Raw genomic sequence first — 23,482 nt, 5'->3', positions numbered from 1 at the left:
ATGATGGTTGTAGATTATTTTCTTGAGTCCACAAAACATTTTTCTGAAGTGGAATAACGCAGTAAGTGTAACACTTACCTTACTGAAGTCCACATGCTGATACATCTATGCTGCAATTACGTACCTGAGCAAAATTCCCCGTTTATATTGCAGAGTCAAAACTTGCTCCTTATGCTCTAGCTTCCTAAATTTGAATCATGCATATGAGAAAAGTCACTAGATTAATTATTTCGAAAATACTTTCACCCTGTTGGTCCTGAGGGTTTGACTTTCAGTGATTTAACCTAACAATTAAAAGAACCCAAACCAACAAAGCTTTCTTTTTCTTGGTGTCCTGTTGAAACAGATTTTTATCCTGCAGATTAAGATAAAAAGTGACTGCTTGTCTCTAGGGAAAAGCAAAGAATGAAGTTATTTCCCAAGTATAACACATACAGTACTGCAAACTTAGTGCAGAAAATACTGTTGTTTTGGTTCCTAATGAAATGTGAACCTCATTTATGCTAAGATTGCAAGCAGATTTTACACTAGAGTTTTAGTTTTAATATCACCATTTTTGGTGGATGATGGTAGGGGACAGGGAAGAGTTGTGTGTTCACATGAAAGAGTAAATCAGTCGGATGTCATTATATATTTGCTTTGCTAATAATAAAAAGAATGAATCACTACTGTCATGATATTCATATTTGTATTTGAGTAACCACTGTAGCAGATAACAGTAAAGATGTGTGCAAGTTTAAATCTTGGCAGCATGCCTAGATTAGAGCTTCAGAGCTGACATTTGTGGATTTTGTGTGATTCATGTTACTTTTCTGTGTTTGTGATTACCTTCCTGTCAGGGGCTGCACATCACTCATGCACCAAGCAGCAGCCTTCCAGGTTCTGCATGTGAAGGAAAATTCCCAACTGTTGCACCAAACCCTCTTCAGATGGAGCCCCATCCCCTGGATGGTAATGGGGCTGAACAACAGGTCACCCACAACATCAAAAGGAGCGTGTAAACGGCTTTTACAGGGACATTATCGGGTCGTTTTAGGCCGCAGATGGGAAGAAACCCCAGACTAGCTATAATCTAACATGGCTAAAAATAGACCTGTGATGATTTATGAACTTTCAAACGCAGCAGAGTATTTTTAAGCAAGAGCATCTTCTCCGGCACTGCCTGCAGCCCGAGCTGTCTGTGTGGCGCCAGGGCTGTGCCCACCCGTGCCCCTGGTGCAGAGCAGCCGGGGGAGCTGGCACCTCCATCACGCTTCGCCAAATAAAATTCCCAAAGACCGTGAGAGAAAATTAAAAAGGCAATGATCTAGCTACCTTGTGGTTAATATCCTTCCCTCAGCTCTGCCTTGCCTTTACCTCTGATTTTCTAATTTTTTAAAAAAAAAATCAAGTTAACTACACAGAACTGCCAGACAAAGCCAACTCCCTAAACCAACCGAAATAAGTCCCGTGGCACAAGAACATCTCCAAAATTCTTCTGAAGTTTTGCACCTCTGGTAGAAATTATAAAGGACCTTACACCTGTTTTCTTCGCACAGAGGAGCATATTTTAAATCAAAGAAATGTTAATCACAATAAAAATAAAGATCTGCATATCAACAAGAAACTTTCACACATGACGAGGTGCAAGTTTGGGAACCAAGGTGAGCTCTCTCCCCAGCTGCTTGCTGCCTTCCAGTGCTGCTGGTCTTCCCTCTAGAATAAACGCTCCTCAGCTGATTGTTTACATTCAGCACTTGGGAAACAAGCAGCGGAGGGGTTACACTGGAAATACGACGAGGGCCACCCCAGGGAAGGACAGCTGTGGTCTCAGAGACCACCCATCCAAGAAGGCTTGTGCCACATCACGGTCAAATGTGTCCTCCTGGCTGGGAGAAGAGGAGACGACGACGCTTGCCCCCTCCCATGACCCAGACCACACCAAGGGCATGCCTGCCCCTCATCGGACATCCACGGTGACCTCAGGCGAGGGGCTGAGCAGCTCCGGACATCACTGCGTGCACGTACAGTTAGGGTTTGAAGGCAGTACCATTTCATCATGTTTACTGCTTACACGCTAAGGGAGAAGCGAGGCTTCTTGCAAAGGTAAGCTTTTCTTCTGCTGTCATTCACATTCAAAACATCTATTTTGTCATCATGTAGAACAGCACCAGCTTAAAATTCTGGGAACACTAGATGGGCTAGAGAGCTCGACTCCGCTGCAGAAGATAAGGACAGGAAAATTTCCAAGTCACAGAATCACAGAAGGTTTGGGCTGGAAGGGACTTTACAGATCATCTAGTTCCAGCCCCCCTGCCATGGGCAGGGACACTTTCCAAAGTTGCCAGAATTTTTTCCAGGATCATTCAACTCCACCTACCTGCAGGCACACCCTGCTTTGCTCCAGTCCCCCCCTCGCCCTCCCCACCCAAGTGCCTGCCCCCAGGCTGCCAGTACAGGGGCACACAGGGCAGGAGACCCTCCCAGTAGGTGCTACCTACAAATACACACAAAGATTTTGCTGTGGCTTCTTGCGAAGGGTACGTGTGTTTGATGGGGTCTGATGAAACACCTCCTGAAATCAAGCAAAACGTTGTCAGAGGTATTCAGCTCTGCCCAGAGTTCAGCACGGGAGGGAGAGGTTGCTGCACACCAGAGGAAGCCATTGTCTAAAGCAGGCTGCTTTGGGAAAATTAGCAGTGTGCACACCTCTAAATGAGGCTGTACAGCAAGTAAAAGAGGGATTAGCCATGTAAAGTAAGTCCTTTTGGTATTAGATTAAAGAGGGGAGGTGACTTTGAAGGATTATTCAAGAGCCATTTAAGCAGTTTGCAGGGACTTACAGACAGGGTAAAAATGCAAGCTCCTCAGGTCCAGAAAAGAAGGAAAAACAGTGTCCTGGCCAGGAAAGCAGCAGAAAAGGCTGCTGAGGGTCCACCAAGCTGCCCCCAGCGCAGAGCCCCCTCACCCTGCCTCCCGCGGCAGCAGCGCGGGGAGCCCCGGCGTGCGGGAGCCGGGGCTGGGGGCTCCGTGTGCAGCTGGGACGGAGCAGCCGGGAGCTAGAGAAACGCGGGAAGGGGCTGCGACAGCTCCGCCGCCACCGGGACGTGCACGGGCCGTGGCACCCCGGCTCCCCGGCTGAGCAGGAGCGCGGCAGCCGCTGTCAGGATGTCGGGAACCGTGCGACCATTGCAACGGGAGCGTGACACCAGCCCCTGCGCCCATCCACATGATGGATCGGCCAGGATGCAGGTCCCGAACTGAACCATGTAAAGGGGAGGATGTGCAAGCACAGGCACAAAATCTGACTTCTCTACCGCCACACGTTCCCCTCCTTCCCTGCACCTCAGGGTGCCTTATCACCATGCTGGCTCCTAATCCTTTGCCCACTTTAATCCAGCAAGGGAAAATGAATACGTTACTGCAAGGCATCAGGCTCTTTTATTGAACCCTCCTTGCAAATAATAATAATTAAAAAAAAAAAAAACAACAAAAACCCAACATGCTTTTGCTTAGTCTAAAAGGCAATGGATAATTAGTATGTAAGATACGAACTATTTCCACTTGTTATGCAAGCAGCATCGTTTAATTTGTAGTTTAGAGAGCAAGTCATTCCTGTCTGGGATAAATAAAACAACATGCTGCATTATGTTTCTCGCAACACGGAAGCAACATCAGCCTGGGGAAAGCCAAAGAAGCTAAAACTCGAGCACGGCACCCTGGCTGGATCGAGCAAAAAGTTACGCATGCATTCCTGGCGGCTGGGGGGGGCAGTCCCCGCCCGCAGCCACGCACAGCGCCCCAGTCCGCGCTCCCCGCTGCCAGTGCCCGGGGACCCGCAGCCAGACCCCTCCGCGGAGCCACCGCGGCCGCGCTGCGCACCCTGCTCCGCGGGCACGGCGGGGAGCGCGGGCGGCAGCACCCACCGCGCCCCGGGCTCCGCAGCGCCCTGCCGCCCGCACCCCGCGCCCCGCACCGCGCTCCCGGCCAGCCGCTGCGCGCCGCCCCGCGCAGCCCAGCCGCGCTCTCCTTCCCCAGCGCCGCAACCGGTTTCCTTATTTATTCCCCTTTTAATTTTTTGTTTGGTTGGTTTTGCCTTTTCAAATCTGCCTCCCTCCTCCTGCCGCAAAGCCGCGCCGCGCTTACCTGGGCGGGGCGGGGGGCATGCTCGGCTCCGCGGGCGCGGGCGCTGTCTGCCCGCCGTGCGCGGCAGCCCCGAGGTGCGCAGCTCCCGCAGCAGCCCGCGGCCGCAGCATTGAGCGTCAGCGGCCGGGGAGCCGGGCAGCGCCGCGCAAACCCCACCCCCCAAACCTGCGCCGTGCGCGGGGGGCGGGCGGAGGAGCCGCGGAGCCGCGGCCGCCCTCAACCCTCCTCCTGCCCCGCGGCCCGGGCGCGGCCCCTGCGCGCAGCGGCGCACCCCACCCAGCCCGGGGTACAGCGCTGGGCGGCTCAGCTCCCACCCGGGGGGCAATTCTGCCGCCTGTTTTGTGGCCTTGTAGCCCCGGCGTGGCGCTTCCCGCCGGGCGCAGGGCACATCCGCACCCGCGGGCTCTGCGCAGCCGGGGCGGCCCCTCCGCGGTGGGGGCGTCCGGTTACTTCCCGCTCCCTGCCTTTTTCCCGCCCTCCGCCAGTCCCGGTCCCACTAAGGGGGGACGTGAGAGTCCCACATTACAGCTCGGGGCATTATTTTTTTCCCTCCCCTCCTCTCTCTGCGTTGGCCTCCGGCATTCATCTCAGCTTTGCCGTAATTGTTCTCACTCTTCAGAAGCTGCCCCTCTCCTCCATCCGCCTGCGGTGCCACCCTCAGCCCCTTGCAGGACTAGCCCACCCTCCCCTTGCACCCCCTTGCTGACCCTCCTCGCCCGGTGCAGGGCGCAGAGGCGGCGGAAGGGCGAGCGGGGCAGGTACATCCATCCCTGCTGCTCGCCAGCCGCCTGGCCACCGCCGCGCTGGGACCTTGCTCAGGATGGCTCCTGAGGGTCTGCGCTTGCTGCTGCGATGCAAATAATGAGCCATGAACCGCTTTGAAAGTCAGAGTTCAGGCTTCATAAGCAGAGTGATCCAAAGGCATAAAGAAAAGGAAAAAAAAAAACCCAAAAACAAACAAACAAACAAAAAAAACCCACCAAAAACCCAAAACCCACCCATCCCAACCGCTCTTCAGAAGCACAGGTGGAACCTACCTTTCCCCCTGCCCGGGACCCTTGTACCTCGAATTGCTCTTAAATGGCTGTGCAAAAAACTGCCTTTCAGTGCAAAGAGGGTATTCAGTCTTAACTGTGCCTCCCCTGGGTTTTGAGGGATTAAGTGAAACCCTTATTATGTTTAATTATCTCTAGAGCTGTTCTCTGTGCTTGCTGCCTTGCTTTATGGTTTAATAAACTGCACATCGATATAAACTGAATGACAATTAACATTAGTGCAGGTTGGATTCGCATTTATTGCTGCTTACAGGTTCACACTCGACGTGCCTTCGCGCGGATGTTTCACTGCCATCTATCAGCACCTCTTTATTAGCACAGCTCCCAGATCCCACAGACAGTTGGGAAGCACCCTGAGCAGCTCGGGGGGGCCGCTGCCGGGACCCCCAGCTCAGCCGTACATGGGGCTCGGCTGCGCGGCTCCGGGGGGCTTGGGCAGTGCTACACGCAGCAGTGAAGCAACGCACTGGGGCTTCTCCAGTGCCTGGGGGTAACTGAGCATCTTTAGTTGGCCCAGTCCTGACCAGCCGCTATGTATCCCTGCCCACAATGCCTTAGGAATGCTCAGCTCCTGTGTGATGGAGAATGGCCCCCAAAAGCCTGCTGCTCATAGAGGGGGCAGCGGGGGCCAGTGCTGCCTTTCCTGAATCCTGGTGAAAGCTTAAGGTTGGACCCAACTGCAAAACAGAGTCTGGAGGAGGCAGAGTCTGCTCTTGAGCGAAGTGTGAGAGGATCCCCTCATGTTATGAAATGTTATCTAAATGTTATGTATTTTTTGTGTAATCTCATTCTGATTTATACAATAGTGGAGACTGCTCAGTAATCCGAAATAAATATATTTCAAGTTTAGCGCCAAGTGTTTTCAATTTGGGAGTGCCTGTGTCTCCAAGGTCACCTCATAAATCCTGGCACTGTGGCACGGTGCTGCCAATCTGTGTGGGGTGTAATAACTCTTGAGGGAAATCAACACTGAAAATGCTTCCGAATTTTTCAAAAGGAACATGCATAGCATACATCATCATAACCCATCTGAGCATGCAACATCCTTTAAAGCACCAGAGAAAAGCGTCATCCACCCTCAGCTGGGTGGCAACCAAAAGCAAATAAGATCTGAAAGGTAAACCCATGGAAGCAGTGTGTGCAGGCAGATGGCTTCCCTGAAAAGCCTTTTGGTTGTGCCACCTTCTCTGCATACATTACAGCTCACCACTGAATGAAGAAGTAAACCAGGTCACCTACTTTTTTTTTTTTTCCCCGCAAACCAATCCACAAATAAGGCCAAAGGTAGAAGAGTCAGCAATGAAAGACTCATGTTTAAGATTCAGACATTATTATTTTTTTTTAGCAAATAGTCTAAAATTCTTCATAGATCCGGCAAGAAAAACTGCCCTGAAGGTTTTTGAGATCACTTGTAATAGTAAAGCTGACACTTTGAATAAAGCCTTACAGCACGACCTTCAGAAGCACGCTGCTGCACAACTGTGTCCATGATTGACAATTGGGATACTTGTGCCAGAGCATCACTACAGTATTTAGCATGGTAATATTAATTACATAAAACCAAACTGTTTTTAATTACCATGAAGGTTGTCACGCAAGCATGCAGGCAAACCCAGGCAGAAGACAGAACTGGCACTATCCCCAATGCATCTGCAGTGTCCTGCCCCATGGTTGCATTAGGGGGGTTGGAGCCCCCGGTGCTGCCGGTTGCTGGTGCTGAGCAGCCAGCAAAGCAGTGCACAGCCCTGCAGCGCTTCTGCAACAATCCGTAGGGGTAAAGCAGAGGTAGGACCAGGCTGTGATTTATGGATGCTGAACTCGCAGCCTGAACTTGGCAGAGGCTTCTTTGTCTAGGCTGCAGTTTGTGTAAATCTTAGAAAGGGTTTGGGCATTGTTTTGCTAATACAGTAAGACTTGGTTAAAGCAACTCCACTTTAAATGACTGCTACAAAACATCTCCAAGGGTTACGCTGTAGTTTTGTCTGACCTTTAATTAAAATAGTAAGACCATCTTTACAAGGTGGTGGCTATTCGTAAAGTCATTTGAGGGGTTGTGTAGGTCCAGGGCTGCTTATATCTCAGTGATACAGGGAGCAATATAGCTTACAAAGAGTTTTGGAGAAATTTGCCTTTCTTTCTACCCATCACCAGCCTTACACCATATGAGTTTCATTTTAGGTCAATGCATCAAAAATGGAATTTTTAAGGAGATACAATGAAAAAAGAGTAATCAGCAACTGGTTGTGAATTATTTGTGATAGGATCTGTAAATATTCCCAGGTCCACAGATATGTGACAACACAGATGGTGATATGTAGGAGAATAAATCTTTTATACAAAGTTAAATTATTTTAGTGCAATGGAAAGGTGGCAGCTAGCTGGCCTTGGAGGCTGATGTCCTATTAGGGAGCAAAGAAGGAACCGAAGCAGAACCTCGGTGTTTTGCCAGCATAACCCAGTGCTTGTTTCAGAAACTGTTGCTTGGAGCTGCAAGGCTATTTTTGCTCCAAACTGATTCAATCTTTGGCCACCCTGGTGAGGCCCCTGCCAAAGATGCCAGCTACTGCCAATTCCAGTGAAGTATTTTGAAAATGTGGATATTTATCACTAAGAAAATGGTTGAGAACCAAAGATTTAAACCTACAAATTCAACATCATCAAGTAGTCTTCAGATGTAGCTTCAACAATTTCACTGCCCAAGAATAAAACAACAGCTTTCAAGGTGCAGATTTTCAAAGAATCTTAATTTCTTCAGTGTAATTCCAAACTCAGCAAAGTCTCTGGAAGACAACAGTAGTTCTTCCTGGATCAAGGAGCTAAAAATTATATCTGGGGAAGAAAGTCTTCTGCAGTTTTAAAAGCTCAGCCTAAGCAGCAGCTGAGTCCAGAATCTTTGTGTGTTTTTCATTGGACTTTCTGTACCCAAATGCTCCCTGGACCTTTATAAAAACCCCTTAAGGCTCACACTTCCTTATCACGCTTGATAATAAAGCACATTTTTATGAGCAAATCATGAAATTCAGGATTTTTGAATGAAAATTATGCAATTCTCAAATGGTAAAACTATAATTTATAACTCTAAATTAAGGCCTTAGGTTGCAAAGCAAAGAGGTTTAACATTAAAAAAAAAGCAGAACGGGAAAACCCTGAAGCTTCTTGGTCTAATAATTATAAATTATTTTTGTCATGATTAAGATTCCAAGGTGATACCAACTGCTACGTTTTAGTAGTTTGACAAACACAATGTATTATCAGCAGTGATTTTTTTAGACTAGATTTAAAATGCAATAATTTAATTACTTCAGAAATCAAAAGAAAAACTCACCATATTTCTAAATCATTGCAAAAGGGAAGTTTCAAATGACACAACCTTAATAACACACACGTTAAAAATGTTAAAAATAAATACCTTTAAAACCACACAAAATTCAGAGTGTGTTGCCACGATAAGGTGCTGACATTTATAAATGCCATGTGATTAGCATGTGAAGAAGAGATACACATTCATTGTATGCTAAGACCTATTAATCATCCATCACCTGATAAACATACAGCATAATGCCCTCCCCGTTCCCTTTCAAAGCCCTAACAAAGATGGCTGTTGGCGCTGATAACACAAACACTCCCTCAGATCCATTAGTTAGGACTTTTGGTAACAAGAACTTTGTGCGCCAGCTGTGCACAGCTGGGATGGAGGAAAGAAGGAGCGTCAACCAACTGCCTCACCAACCATGGTGCTGTGATTCTTCTGTCAAAGGCACTCTCATGCATTTTCTGTTGTAAATGTTCTGCTGAAAACATGGGTACTTGGCTTTCAGAGAATGTATCTACACATTAAGCTTCCAGGATGAAGCCCTTCAATCATCCCCACTGATTCCAATGTGCCTCCGCATGATCCTCCATGAGACCAACTGTGTGATCCAGGGAAAAGTGACAGCTTTCCTTCCTAGGGAAGCCTGTGGGGGTGGGCTCTCCAAGCCAGAGAAAATTCCAAGTAGCCAGAGGAAAGTCAACTCAAGGCACGAAGGAGTTAATGTCATAGGATGAGAATTATCAGATGAAACGTGGACTGTCTTACCTAACATCTTGCCTCAAAACATGGTTCTCTTGAGTTGGTCCAGGGAAAGGAATGAGAAATCATAGAATCCTAGAACGGTTTGGGTTGGAAGGGAACTTCAAGCCCACCCAGTTCCAGCCCCTCACCACAGGCAGGGACACCCCCACCAGACCAGGTTGCTCCAAGCCCCATCCAGCCTGGCCTTGAGCACTGCCAGGGATGGGGCATAAATGCCTGCTTCCTTGGGATGCAGGTGGACGTCCTAAAGCATGATGTTCAGTGCTTCTGTGTCATCGAACATCCTGCCCATGAATCTGATTGCCATCAGCATCACAATCACAAGCCATGTAAGAACTCTTGTGAATAACTGCCAAGGGGAAACTTTTTACAACATACATGTGGTTTTAACTGCACCAAATGCAGGAACGATAATGTAGTTCTTCAGTTTTTGTACTGGCACTTCAGCTTTTGACATACATCTCCCACAGCTGCCCGCTTTCATCAGCAGAGCTGCTGAGTCCAGAGCAGCATCATGGGCCTGATGTGGTCCTGGTGCAGGCCACCCGTGGAGCTTTCATGGATTTAGAGATACAGGATTGAAGTTGTAGGTAGCTAACTGAACCCCCTTCGAAATACAAACCGTTCGGTAATGAGAACGGGAAGGCCTTTAAGACTTTCCCTGGAATGGGAGCCACGGAGACGATTCTGAGCAAGACATAGCCTATTGTTAACGTACAGATAAGGAAGGACAAAAATAGAACTGTATTAATTTCAGCACAGAAATACAGAGAAAAATGTATTTGTGCCAAGGAAAAAGAAAGTAATACAAATTTTTATTTGAAAGATTTCTATAGAGGTCATTAAAAACAGCAGAGGGGTGGAAAAAAAGGGAAAACATCTCTCTGCAGCTTATGAATAACTGATAAACTTTATTCCAGTAATGATAGGGTAGGGTTTTGTTTGAAGAGTAGTAGCCTGCCAATAATAAAGATAAATACAAATACCGTTAGAAGAATAAAACCAAAGCTGACTCTTTTTTTTTAATTGAAACAATTATTTTTTCCCAAAGACAGTTGGATACATTTGACAGATAAGTTATTAACAGTCACTTTTGAATTTTAGCTTTATACAGCAGTTACCAGCACACTGATTCTGCATACATAATTTCCTAAAAGGGATCATATTATTATGGAAGTCATGTTAGCAGTATATGAACATGCATATTCCCATTTAAGTCATTATCTGAAAATAATATCCTGAACTGGATACATCCTGTGGGAGAAAACAAACCCAAACAGCTTTGGCCCAAATGCATTTATGATATTTAAGTAAACACAGGAGAGGTTTTACGTATATGGTGAAACCAGCAAAAAAGTCAAAACAGTGTAAACGTGTGTTAGAGGGTTCAAAATGCTGCAACACCAAGACCATGAGACATTCAGTGGGTGCTAAGCTTAGTTTTGCTAATCCACATATCCACATCTCCCAGACTTGCAAATACCACTATGAATACTTCACTTGTGAGAAATTATCATCACTTTAGGGACTATATTAAAAGGAACAGTTCCGGAGCTGCTGTATAAACCCAAACGGGAACACAGCGTTAGCATCTTCTGCTGCACTTGCCTGATGGTGGGTAGATGCTATCTGAAATGTTGAGATTTATTTCATGAGTAGTTGCAAAAATAAGTAGTTCTGTAATCACAGATGTCATCAAAATTAACTTGTGTGCTGCCCCACAAGAAGTTTACTGTTTAAGGGGAAGTAACATGTAAAAGTTGATGTAAGAAAACAGAAATCCAAAGACATGTGCTGTGTCCTGTATAGAGAAATAACAAGCTGCTGAATCTGCCTGTTCCTACCTCAGGGTCTCAGCAGCAAACAAGCCCCTGTTTGAAGCCACAGACGCTGCCACCACCTCTCATGGTCTCCTCTCCTACTGACTCACCTGCTGCTCTGGGTGCCTGCGTTCAGAGGGGCCTTTTGCTCCCCAGAAGATGCTGATCCCACTTCTTCCTGCCATTGCCTGGAAGTGACAAAGAAGAATAATCCAGACATTTTAAATCCCCTGCTTAGATCTTCACTTTCAAAGCCAGACCCATGCAGAGAAGTCACCGAACCTCTGCACAGCCTCACTCGTGCCCTGGATGCTCAGAATCCTGATGCTCGTCTGAGCTACAGGGGCTTCAGCCACAAAGGTGCCAGTGCTGCTATTTCTGCAGTAGGTAGTGCAAGTGTTTCCAAGAATTCTCATTTCTGGAGATGAATGCAAGTCTTCGATGTGGTTTATTTCAGCTGAACTGAGTGTCTATAAGGTGATGGTTTGCTACTGAAATGAAGGCTTGCAGGATGTCTTCAGGAGAAAGAAGCCCATAGAAGCAAAACCTCTTTGCAGCAGGATCAGGGAGTGTATTAGTGTTAACTGATAAACATAAATGGTCCTGAATTCAGCTTTTTGTATTCTGCAAGCTTTATGGACCTTCCTGTAGGGAAACAGCAGCTAAACATTCATTACAAGGAAAAAGAAAAGAGTAGTTGAAATCTTTCAAAAACTAAGTGTTGGGTATTTTGTTTTTTTTCCCCTAAAGAATGGATTTAACTCTGTCAAAGGAAAAGTGAGCAAACCATTTGAAACCCTAAGGAAACACTTACTCCTTCCTTTGCAATGCTGGGATGTGCCACTAAGGCTTACATTATTAAGAATCTTCCAATGGATTTATGAACAGAAGATTACATTCTTAATGCTGCTTCTCAGAAATTGAGTGAATAATTCAAGGCACACCAATATACTACGGAAAACAGAAAAGTACCTTACAGCTTGGAACCTAACAAAGAAAGTGAGCCTCAAGCTCACTCAAGCTATATAAATGTGATATATGTAGCATAAAGACCACTGCAGCAGTATGAAGTGAGGTGGTGTAAAGCACTGAGTGGGAGCTACAGCATGTGTAAACAATTGCTGGCAATAATGCACATGTATAAGGTAAGATTGATAGCACTACCCATAAAAAACATAGTAGTCGGACCATTAATAAGATCCTTTTGTCCCTCATATTGACAGATTTAGAGCATCTGCTCATCAGAAGTCAAAGAAATTAGAGCGATAGCCCAGGGCAATGAGTCAGCTACCAGGGGAAGTTCATCTTCGTGTCAAGAGGAGGAAGGAGCAGCAGTCAGAAGCTGCATCTAAATACCTGCACTGTACTCGTTTAACAATGTGGGGGTTTCCCCTTTATGAATCCTCATGGAGGATAAGAACAGGCTTTCATCAGATCTACCAGGGCAGAAAGAAGCCATGTTACATAGCCGAGACACCGGAGCTGGGAATGGCAGCGTTCCGCTGGATGTGACAACAGGGAGCTGCTGACGTGGGAGTGGTATGAAGAAACTCAAAACAGAACTGGTTTGATCGATGGTTATTGTACACAGCCTGGATTTTTCTGAAGTAAACAGTAAATCAGTCATCCTTACATGTTAATTCCTGCTGAGGTGTGAGAAGAGGCCCATATCCAAGGACCGGTGGAGGCAGATACCACTGCAGACCTAAGCTAAGACATTAAAAGAGAGGAAAGCATACAATCACCAAGCCACTGCATTGAGGTAATCAAGGAATCACCTTTTCCTTTCTCCTTCTCTGTCAGAAGTTGGCATCACTGATCCTTTCTGTCCCACCCCAGAGGCTGACAACAAGCCTTGATCTCCCATGTGGAGAAAGACAGCCCGACCACAGGATGCAGGAGCTGGGCTGGCCCCCAGCAGCACCGCAGGAGCAGGGATTTGCCGAAGTGCCTTTCCCGGAGGGATGAGCACTGTCTCCTGAAAGCCAGGTCGGAGAGGAGCTGCTGCAAGGATGCAATTAGCCAGCGAAGGGATCTCCGGGCAAACATCTCATCAAAGGTTGACAGTTTAATTGTAAGATGGGGACTGGTGTTGATTTGCACGTGTCCTCTGTGAACGCTTCTTCCCCCAGGAGTGAGCATCCCTGAGCGCTAACCTGATGGCTTTCCCATCAGTCGCTACCTGCCAGAACTCTCCTCAAAACGCTTATGTGTCTGCTCAGCCGATCATCTGAGGAGTGCACGGGGGATGCCGAACCCAGGATGCCACCAGCGTTCTGCGAAGCGTTCCCCAAGAGATGAAGCTGCTGGGGGTGTGCCGGGGCTTAGGCTGTGCTTCCCAGAGCCAGCTCAGCCCAGCAAGGGAAAAAGACATTATCAAGGCACTGGTCATGAATTTGCTGATTCAGAGACTTGGTGCTCATGGGACTCAGTGCTTGAACACTCCCATGAGAAAGGTCCCTCGCTAGGTTTGTCACCTGAGCCTGCCTGAGCAAAGCGAGGGGCTGATACCCATTTTCTCCACCTTCAGTATAACCTCTGCAGGAAGACAAAAGACGGCATAGAAGAGTTGATCCAAGCCATCCTTACCAGAAAGGAGCTTTCCCCTTCTCAAACCTGCATGTCTTGATACCTGACTTGATATGACAGTTAAAATTGATCCCCGTGTGATGTCCCAAAAGCAATAAGGATGAAGAATGTGTGTCCTTTACTGCTTTTAGGCTACCTGTTTCCTTGTGTTTATTTTAAATTACAGATGATAAATAAAGAGAAAGAAAGAGCGAAAGAAGCCTCTAAGAACAAAGGATCATAGTCTTGTCTGTCCTGTGGAGCGATCCAGCTGATTTAACTATGTAGAAATGTTTGATGCCTGCTGCAAGTTACTTTGCTGTATGCTCTGTTTAGCTGTGTGTGGTTTGTTTCTCTACTGTCTTGCTTTCTGGATTATTTTTAGATCTGAAAAATGTTCAGCAATTAGCTGCTTTCGTACTGTGGTTGTTCGTTACCAGGCATTTGCAGGTTGCCTTTCTTTTTTGCTGGAAGCATAACTGGAGCTGCCGAATGGCTTGGCTTGCCTTGCTCCATGCAGTCAACAGTGAGGTGAAGGGATGCCGGTACCAACCCGTCTGCCAGCACCAGCCTCCTGCATGTGTTTGGGTAATCTGGACACACAATTTTGTGTTACACACGGGCACTGCACTGCCTCAGTACCCCAGAATGGCAATAACGATTCTCTTTAAAAAGTGTCTTTTGCTGCTCCGTGCTATTAGTGTGGATAAATTCAGTAATAATGAATTTGCTACCATCAGGTAAAGGAATCAAGCAGAGGTAAAAATTATATGTGAGTGAAAGCTCAGTGCTATTTGACACAGGGACAATTCTTCTTTTGCTGCACAATCCCATCCTCCTGAGCTTTCCAAAAGTCTCAGATCTACCCCATGCAACATTCATCTGATGTGCATTACACGTAGCACATGAACATCTAAGCCCATTCACAGAGACTGCAGACAAGGCATGTAACTGGATATTTGTTTAATGCTTTGGCAATATTAATGACATTCTGATTTAAAGTCGACTCCCTTCTGATTTTACAGGCAATTATGACTCAGTTAAGGCTGTCATATCAGCCTGACTTTCCTTCCTCCCTCTCCCCTTTCCCTTTTTATTCCTGCATGTTAATCTGTTGGAAATTTGTGTCAAAACCTGTTTACACTCATTTCGAGCCACCACTTACATGGGCACTTTAATAATGCTCCTTTGTTCTAAGCACATTACAGCAGCTCTGTTTCATGTAGAGAGAGACAGAGACCACAAATGAGTAAAAACACATATTACATTCCATGGAAATAATTTATTTCCAGTCAAAAAGCCAATGAAGGACCATGTACTATCTTTGCCCTACTTTGAGCTTTCGACTGTGAGGCTGATACAGTGAAATGTCTCCGAGCTGACTCTTGGCAGAGAAATTTTTCATATTTTTATTAGTTTTGTTTTCCTTAGAATTAGTTGAGTCATAAATACTGTTATTTCCCCTCAGAAAGGAGGGGCCATGAGGTCAGGTGATAGCATCCCCTTGGACAGTATCCACTAAGACCCCTGTAAAATTATTTCACATCCTTAAGCACCCAAGACCGCATTGTCTCATCAGCAGAAGTTGCAAAGCAATGTATCTTACACAGCAATACTTTGGCCCAGTATTTGAGAACGGTAGTTTATTAGAGTAATTATTTTTGTTTTAAAACACAAAGCTATCTCGCTGGAGCATTAGGTCCTTACCACTGACAGGCGTACTGTGCACTACTTGACTAATGTGTTTTGTGTAGTGACTGAACAGTACCAGCTCCGGTACATGCTCTGTTCCTACTTGGTTATGAAACGCTATGTACACTGCTGAACACTTATGGGTGGCAAGTAGTAGAAGGAATAAAATGAACCAGATTTTTTAAGTGGAAGCAGCTTCCTTTCTGGAAGAGAAGTCAATTAGCACAGTCCCAGTCAACCATCAGCTATGCCCTAGTTAAGACAGGGCAGCTATGTGTGTGCGTGCAGACATATGCACTCACCTTAGTCTTTTTAAGCAGCGTGGATTTATGAAACAGAGCAGGGCAGGAGGGGCTGAAAAAAAGTAACACCGCTTGCTAACAACATATTGTACATTTTCACTTCCACCCCCACATTTTGAGCCAGCAGAGATCTTACAGACTTGGTAGCGCATCTTTTGACGTGATCATACTTGCTGGGAGATACTCCTGCTCAAGCAGGACCGGGAGGGCTGTCCCAGGCTAACCAAGGTGCTGTGCTGGGATTTCACCTCCAGGTGCCCGCACCAGATTACAAACCATCACACTGCCAGCGAGTTGGGTAGAGAGGGAGCATTTCTCAGCTGGCACAGCACTGCATTGCAAAATTAAATCCACAGAGAGGGAGAAGCAGCCCACACATGATGGCAACAACAGAACCCGCTCCTTGGAGGAACTGGTTTCACTCAGCAAAGCAGGACAGGGGCTGTGGGAGCAGGAGGGTGCCCGGCTGGCTGCTGCCGCTAGCTCCCTGCCCAGACCGCAGGAAGGGGAAAGTGGTGGTGGCGGCAGCAGGGCTGGGGTTTAGTCCTTGCATCATGTGTCTGCAGAGCCCCTGTGCCAAATGCTGCTCGCTGTCTGTCTGCTAATAGAGGGGAGGTCAGCAAGGCTGATCTGGGTCATCTCCATTCATACGTCCCCTGTGTATCCCCTAGGAGTACGTAAGGAAGAGTAATCCTCTGAAAAGTCTTATTTCACCCAGTCTTGAATCTCTGCTGTTATGCCTCAACAGTAACATCCCACAAGTGAAAGTGAAGCCATCTCATCTAAAGTGAAATAAAATAAGAAAACTATGTCACACTCTCATATCTACCAACTTTTATAGTCTGATATTCACAATCAGATCATAACAGCTTGGATCTTTTCTGTCATTTTGCCCAGCACACACTCTAAATAGCAGTGGAATTTAAACTACTATCTGTAATATTTTTATTGAAAACTGTATACAAAGAGGGCTATCTTGCTGAAATAAGCACCTTAGCCCTTTCTGCATTTCGGGGGTTTTCATTTTTGATGACACACACTGCATATGAACCTTCATGACATACTGGCTAGGTAGTGGAAAGCAAGCAAAGTCACGTGCAGCCAAAGGTGGATTCAACATCACTGATATTTGTAACCAGAGTGAAGAAAGCAGATGAAGAAAACTTTTCATCTCTAACCTTCCTGACACATCATCTGAGCCTTGAATGACCTTCACAAACGAGTATTTTGCACAAGCTTGTCTGAATCTGTAGGTTGGCTTACAGCATCATCAACAATATGCATGGACACCTTTCACTTTATTTTGCTAATGAAAGACTTAGTTCAAGTTTAAACTAGATTTTCTGGAAACCTACACTAATGCCTTCTTTGATGGAGGCACTCTTATCCCCGTTGATGGGAGTCTCATTCTCCAGTTTAGGCAGCAACATTAAAAGCTGTGACTAGGTCTCCTCCTGAGATGTGTCTGGAACAATGGTCATAGGGAGACTTTTTAAATACGTGGAAAAATTGAAACCTCGGTTATACTTTTAAAAATCTAGCATCATCATATATTCACTGCTTTCTGAGTTAAGACAACTTGATTAGCGTGCAAAACATGTTCTTCGTTTATCTTTTGTTTTCTGCTTGTTGTTAGTGTTTACTTTATAAATAGGCGGCATCTCTCAACACGTTTGCTCTGCTTTGTGTTCTGAACAGAGCATACAGCAGTAAGGGAAAAAGATACAATCTAAACAGAATGGCTGTATTCCTCTGGGAATTATTTTCTGTTTATTTTACATTTCCTAAGACACCTTTTAGCATCCTGAACTGATACTTTTCCAACTTCTACACTTCAGCTCATTGAACCCACTTTCCACTGTCACACCATCAGCAAGAAACAAGAAATTCTGAGGGTCAGTGAACACAGCAAATTCTCCCATTACTGCAAGTGAGACTATTGAGTTTTGGGTTATTTGTACCTGTGATGCAGTGTGACAGTACACTCGGATGCGCTAGGAACAACACTCCAACATGCAGTTTGCCTGGATTGGCATTGGCATACAGATTCCTATTGTAAAAAAAGTCATAGCTCAAGAACTTGGGCGAGGATGTTTTTCCTTTCAGCTGCTCCTGTTTTGCTTGTTAACATCTATCGGTCTTTTTGACTTTATTAAAAAACAACAACCCGTAGATACCACAAAAACAAAACTCAAAGGCCAAGCAAGCATAGCTTTCCAAGCTGACCTCTCCATCAGTCTGTAGCTATGTACGTACGTCCAAGCCTTACAAAGTCAGGGTAGGTGAAACGAGACATATTCTACTGTTCAGCTAGCAACACTTCTGTTTGGCAGACCTTTCAAGATCTGGTTTTGCTCTGCACTGGAGCAAAAATCCCCCTGCCTACTAAATTCAAAGAAACCAATATGTCTTTGTCAAAAGTCAAATGTGTCAAGACTACCTGTCTGTGTTGAGAACAGTTTAATACACTTACAGCATTTACAAGTGCCTCAATCTGTCTTCAAAATGTTTACCAAAAATATGTGCAAAGTTTTGGCCGTGCAAATAAAATTGTTAAACCCCAGAGCAATCATCAGCACTCCACAGAGTGCAAGGAGTCTAGAAAGCTGGTGCATAAATCACTGGGTCAACACGAGACACACGACACTGTTCCAGTTCAGGCACCAGTCCTTGAACCTTCTCTTGGTGGTACTGTTTGTTATTCAGTTTGTGATATGGGTGACCATAAAATTAAATCCTGTAGGCCTTCCAGCTTATTTGTTTGGTGTATCAAGAATATGTTAACCTGTAATTTTTGAGCATAAACTATTGATTTGGTTTTAAGGTCAAGTGGTGGAAATACTAAGTATCTAAAGACTAAAATATCAAAACGGCAGACTAAGAATCTCCATAGTAATAATTTACACAACCAGATAATACAACCACTTGGAAACAGCAGTCAACTGATCTCTAGTTATCCATCACCTCTCTCGGAAACCCTAACTGAATGATTACATTTATACTAAATGCGTATGCAGCGCTCATATTTCTTCCAGAACTAAACACACAGCGTAAATATATGGTAGCGAGATCTGTGTGATTGTTTCTGACGCCATATCCGAGTCTGGTGTGTTCTTCTTTTCTGTTTAAAACTACAGCAGAAAAACCTGAGCTGACGTGGGCACTGCACCCAGTGGAGGGTGCCCCTGCGACAGCACCTCCAGCCCCAGCACGTGGGAGGGCTTCAGTGCCACTGCCACCGCCCCTGGGTCTTCAGCTGGGGGGGGATCTGGGTATTACTGCTTCTCTTTCCTTCATTATATGCCTTCATTTCTTTTGCTCTTTGTGGTTTTGCTCACCAGAAAAATGCACTTCAAGCGTAATACCGGTGTTCTATTAAAAAAGACAGTAATAAAGGGAAACCCTGGAGTGTTGTGGAGAAAGGTGACCTTGAGCTATGGGAACTGTCAACATATCAAAGATATACGGCTAAGCTTTTGTTTTGATTCTCCCTTACATTTTATGCTGATTTTTTTTTTGCTCCTGTCCTCACTGTCTCCTTAATAAAGTCCATCAAATTATCCAATTTTACCTGATTTCTTCACAAAACAGGATGACCCACATGATGGAAATTTGATTCAGTCTAAGCAGGAATCTGATTGACATTGATACTGTAACATTACTCTAATGAAACCTGCCCAGTTCAGATTTTAACAGAAAAAAATATGCGATGAGTAATAAATAATTCTCACAGTCCTCAAAAGCCTTGCCCCCTGAAACACAAGTAAAGAAAAAAATGGCTGCAGTAATTACATTATGCATAAGTATGTTTTATCGGTGGTGATTAATAAAATAATGACAATATGTGGTTCTTGAGGGCTGACACAACAGTTAGCTATTGGCATCGTTCTGCTGAAGGAGGCTGAGTTACAGCCTGAGCCTATAGTCCAAACAACGCCACTAAATTAGCTGCCATTAAAAAGTAACTGCTAGCGCTTTTACTGTTACAGACTTCATCATCCTTTTTTAATTTGGATGTTCTCATGTAGCCCTGAGGGCTTAAAATGTTGCATGTGTTGTCATAAGCATACTAGTCCATAGTACAGGTAGTTCAATAAAGAATGACACTTTAGGCTGGTCTTTTGAGAGAGCGCTTACTTGAAGAATATCCTTCTCATCGAGTTATATATATTTTTAATGCACCTATGAATAACTAGTAGCAAAATTAGTGAGAACTTTCTGAAAAATTGAAAGACCAGTTCAAAATGTCCTGCCAAGCCTCTGTGAAGGCGCCTGTGAAGAATACGGCAGGTATTTTGCCTTTCTTTCATCCCACAGGGACTCGTTGCAGCCTGTGTAACAGCCCCAGTACCACGAAGGCAGGCAGACTACTGAATTTCCCATCACCATTCCCCAGCTGGGTCTCTGCTTCTCCTCTCCAGCAGGACCATCAAATTCCTGTTTTCTTCTGTCACCAAGTTTGTAATATTCAACATTTCTCTCCACCTTGGTTGGACACCCAGTGCCTTGGCTTCTCACTAACTTCTCGCCAGCCCTGCGTGGCTCTCCCTGCCCGTGCCTGCTTTCGAGCCCCTGGGAGCAAAGGGGCACGGCCAAGCCTTTGCACCCGTACCTCCTGCTCGCTCGGCTCCCGCAGTAACCACAGCATGCCACGGTTTTCCGCAGTGCATCCAACCCCATCTAGAAACAAGCTGGATCTCATCATGCCTCATCTTCTGATTGAAAGATTGCCCCAGGACCTTATTTCTACAATGCTTAGTTGCCTTCTAATTTCCAGCCTGATTTCATTCCTGATGAATCCAGACCCATGCTTTTATGCCTCCATATAATACTCTGGCTTAACAACATCTGCCCTCTGGGATGTTCAGAGAAAGCAGCCATGCCCCCTCCCACCTGTGCGTATCCAACCTTTGTTCGGTTATCCAACCCCACTTTGCTCTCTTGGTTTCCTCGTGTCCGTCAGCCAGTGGCCACATCCCCCAGGCCACCCTCCTCTGCACCTGCTTCGGTGGGAATTCATTCTTCCTGAAGGGGTGACCAGAACTGCAAAACTCAGGTAGGGAAAGCGCAGAACTTCAGGATAAACGGGGTGCATCTGGTAGATCCACTCCAAACTCCTTTAATTTGCTTGACCAGCACTTACTCAGCAAATACGTGCAGGTCTGCATGACCTTGGCTGATCAGGAGGGTTTGCAATGTCACGTGGACAGGCGCTCGGCAATAGTTTTGTCAAAGTACCAGCTACCGTGCCTGACAGCAGCCTGTCACCTCTCCACATGTACAGCTTATTCCCCCACTCTCAAGACAGTAAAGGAAGCGTTACAGTACCATCTTTTATTTTAACGCTAGATATGCTTTTGGAGGGCAGGCTGTTCTCCCAGCACAACTCTGCTTTCTCTCAGCCTCCCACTGAAGCGTTGCTTTGGCCATATGTGTGCTTTGGGGGGGGGGGCAGGGGGGAAGGTGGTGCTCCTTGAGAATGCTCAAGTCATGGGGGAGTTCAAATAACAATCTCCTCTATTGATCTTTCATATTTCTAAAATGAATGGAAGGTAATCTTTTCACTGCCTGCCCTAATTAGACTAATAAAATATTTCTGGGGAAAGCACCAAATAAAAAGAGAAATGATTATTGAAGTCTCTTCCTCAAAAGCATCCTGGCTATAAGCAGGAACTGTCATGATACTAATGTATGTTTCATAATTACTCAATACCTTTTATATTATAAAAGCGATGGCACTGAAAACCAACACTGTACAGAACGCAGCACCCAATACTTGGTTTGCACGGATTTAGCCTTACAACAGCGGATTCACCATATGTTAATAACAGTAAATTATGGAAACACAAAGACTGGAAATAGCTGAAAATAAATCAGAAACTACCAAACAAAGGATGTATCACTTTCCTACAGCAATCTGGAGCAGATTCCCATGCAGCGAGAGTGGCGTGTACTGTGTGCAACCGTCAGCCTGCGCTGGCGCGAGCCCTGCAAGCACCCCACAGGCAGGAGGTGATGTACTGGGCACCCACCCACAGGTACCATGGCCTCGGCTTGCACATCCAGAAGTCAGCTAAGCAATTTAGAAGGAGATACATTTTCGACAGAGTCACTTCTTCTGGCATCTAAGTGTCCAAATACACCCCAATCATGAATAGACTGTTTTCCTCCTGTGTGTACATGCAAGAAGTAATTCTACCCGGTTTACGGGTGGGGAACTGAACACAAGTAGCTTAAATAACTTGCACAGTTTAGGCTGGCAAATGGTGGGGGAAGCAAGAACTGATCCCCAGTTCCCAAAGCCTCTGCTCTCTCATCTGCTGCTGCTAAGGGAGCCCAGGAGGGGTCTCCCCACCCCAGCTCCAGGGCAAGGGGCTTCATGAGCAATGATGGAGAGATGCTTGGGGGCCCAACACACTGGCCTGCTTTGTGGTGGTGGGCAGCGGGTAAGGGAATGAACGTTATAAATCGTTCCCTCAGCTGTGGGAGACACTTGGGTACGAGTACATCCAAATTACATCTTGACTTTCCCACACTGAGTTTGGTCTTCAGGGATGTTCCTACAGCTGCCTTGCCCAGTGTGTGCGCGCATTAGCACAGTGTTGCAGGAGCTCCCCAGACAACTACCTTACTTTTCATTAAATACTCCCCAGCAGCTGCTTTCCTCTGAGCTGTCAGCCTGCAGTGACATGCAGCATGACATCACACAGGTGCAGGCGTAGCCAGAGGAATATTTATCCCTCTTCACCCTACTTCGTGTAGGAGACACATTATGACAACAGCAGCGATTGCATCTGTGTGATTTACTCCTTGTGCATACGCCGTATTTACAAGTACAGATTTCATTCTTCCATATGTGATTTATATTTACCTGTAAAAGAATTCCACGGGAGATCTATCAAAAGTAATAGGAGACATAATATTTTCTAAGAAGATAACATTTTCTATTTGCACCAGCGAATGGATCTGTAACAGGTTAACACAGAGCACCGCTGCACACGCAGCTGCACTCAGCAGAGCACAAAGAATTGCCCAGGAGGTGAGGCTCCGTGCCCGAGCGTGCACACTGACTCCAGGTGCCCACACTTCCCCTGCTCTCCAAATCCTCTAACTCTGCTAATTTATAATTATTTATTGAACTTCACACCTCAGGACTGCTTTGGAGGCAAATCATGTGATTAGAAATTTTTCTGGATTTCAGGGAGAAGAATGGAAAACCTGCTCCTCAGTCTGTTTGAACTGTTCCAGCAGAAATAGAGATGTAGGGCTTGAACCCCAATTACATTTGAATATTTACATACCTTTGGACTCAATCTCCTTTAGATTGCCTCATGGAGCAATTTACATGTTAATGAACCCTAGAAATAATTCCTGAATCAAAACACGTTTCCTATCAAAAAACATATGGACCTTGAACAGAGCTGTGTGGCAGCTTCTGATTCAAACACTTTAAATTTGAAAGGGATCAACAGCATTTGTCACTTGTAACTTTACTCATTTTCTTGGGGTCTATTTTGAACAAACTCATTCCATAAAGTCATGGGGGTAAAAAAAAAAATAATAAATGCAAGCATTTCAGGTAATAATAACAGCAAATATTTGGCATATTTTGAAATTAACATGGCTTTGGGAACTGTGGCTCACTAGACTGAGACCCTTATGCAGCACAGTACAGGTGCCGTGTTCGCTTGTACCTTATCTCGTCATCCACAGTGATCAGACACCCTCATGAAATACCAGTTTCCTTCTCTGCAATTTGTTATTTTATGAAAAATATAAAGCAGCAAGGACCACCATCACATGCAGGAAACAGATTTTGAAAAACAAGGTCCATGAGTCATTATG

The 23,482-nt window shown here is 45.6% G+C and overlaps 1 protein-coding gene across 3 annotated transcripts in view; it reads right to left on the bottom strand.

Moving 5' to 3' along the window:
- The window catches only part of LOC308062775 (contactin-4), a 357,825-nt gene extending 334,667 nt beyond the window's left edge, over positions 1–23,158 (bottom strand). For 2 of the 3 annotated variants that reach the window (XM_080384697.1, XM_080384696.1), the window contains exon 1: positions 4,126–23,157. The gene's annotated coding sequence lies outside the window, so the exon portion shown is untranslated. Of the gene's footprint in view, positions 1–4,125 lie in introns of all 3 variants that reach the window. The other variant, XM_080384699.1, reaches the window with a different exon arrangement.
- Positions 23,159–23,482: the final 324 nt, after the last annotated feature.

Source organism: Falco punctatus (genome assembly GCF_963210335.1).
Source record: "Falco punctatus genome assembly, chromosome: 4".
NCBI classification, from domain to species: Eukaryota; Metazoa; Chordata; class Aves; order Falconiformes; family Falconidae; genus Falco; species Falco punctatus.
The sequence above is the reverse complement of the archived record's forward strand: the minus strand, read 5'-3'. Positions and strand labels throughout refer to the sequence as shown.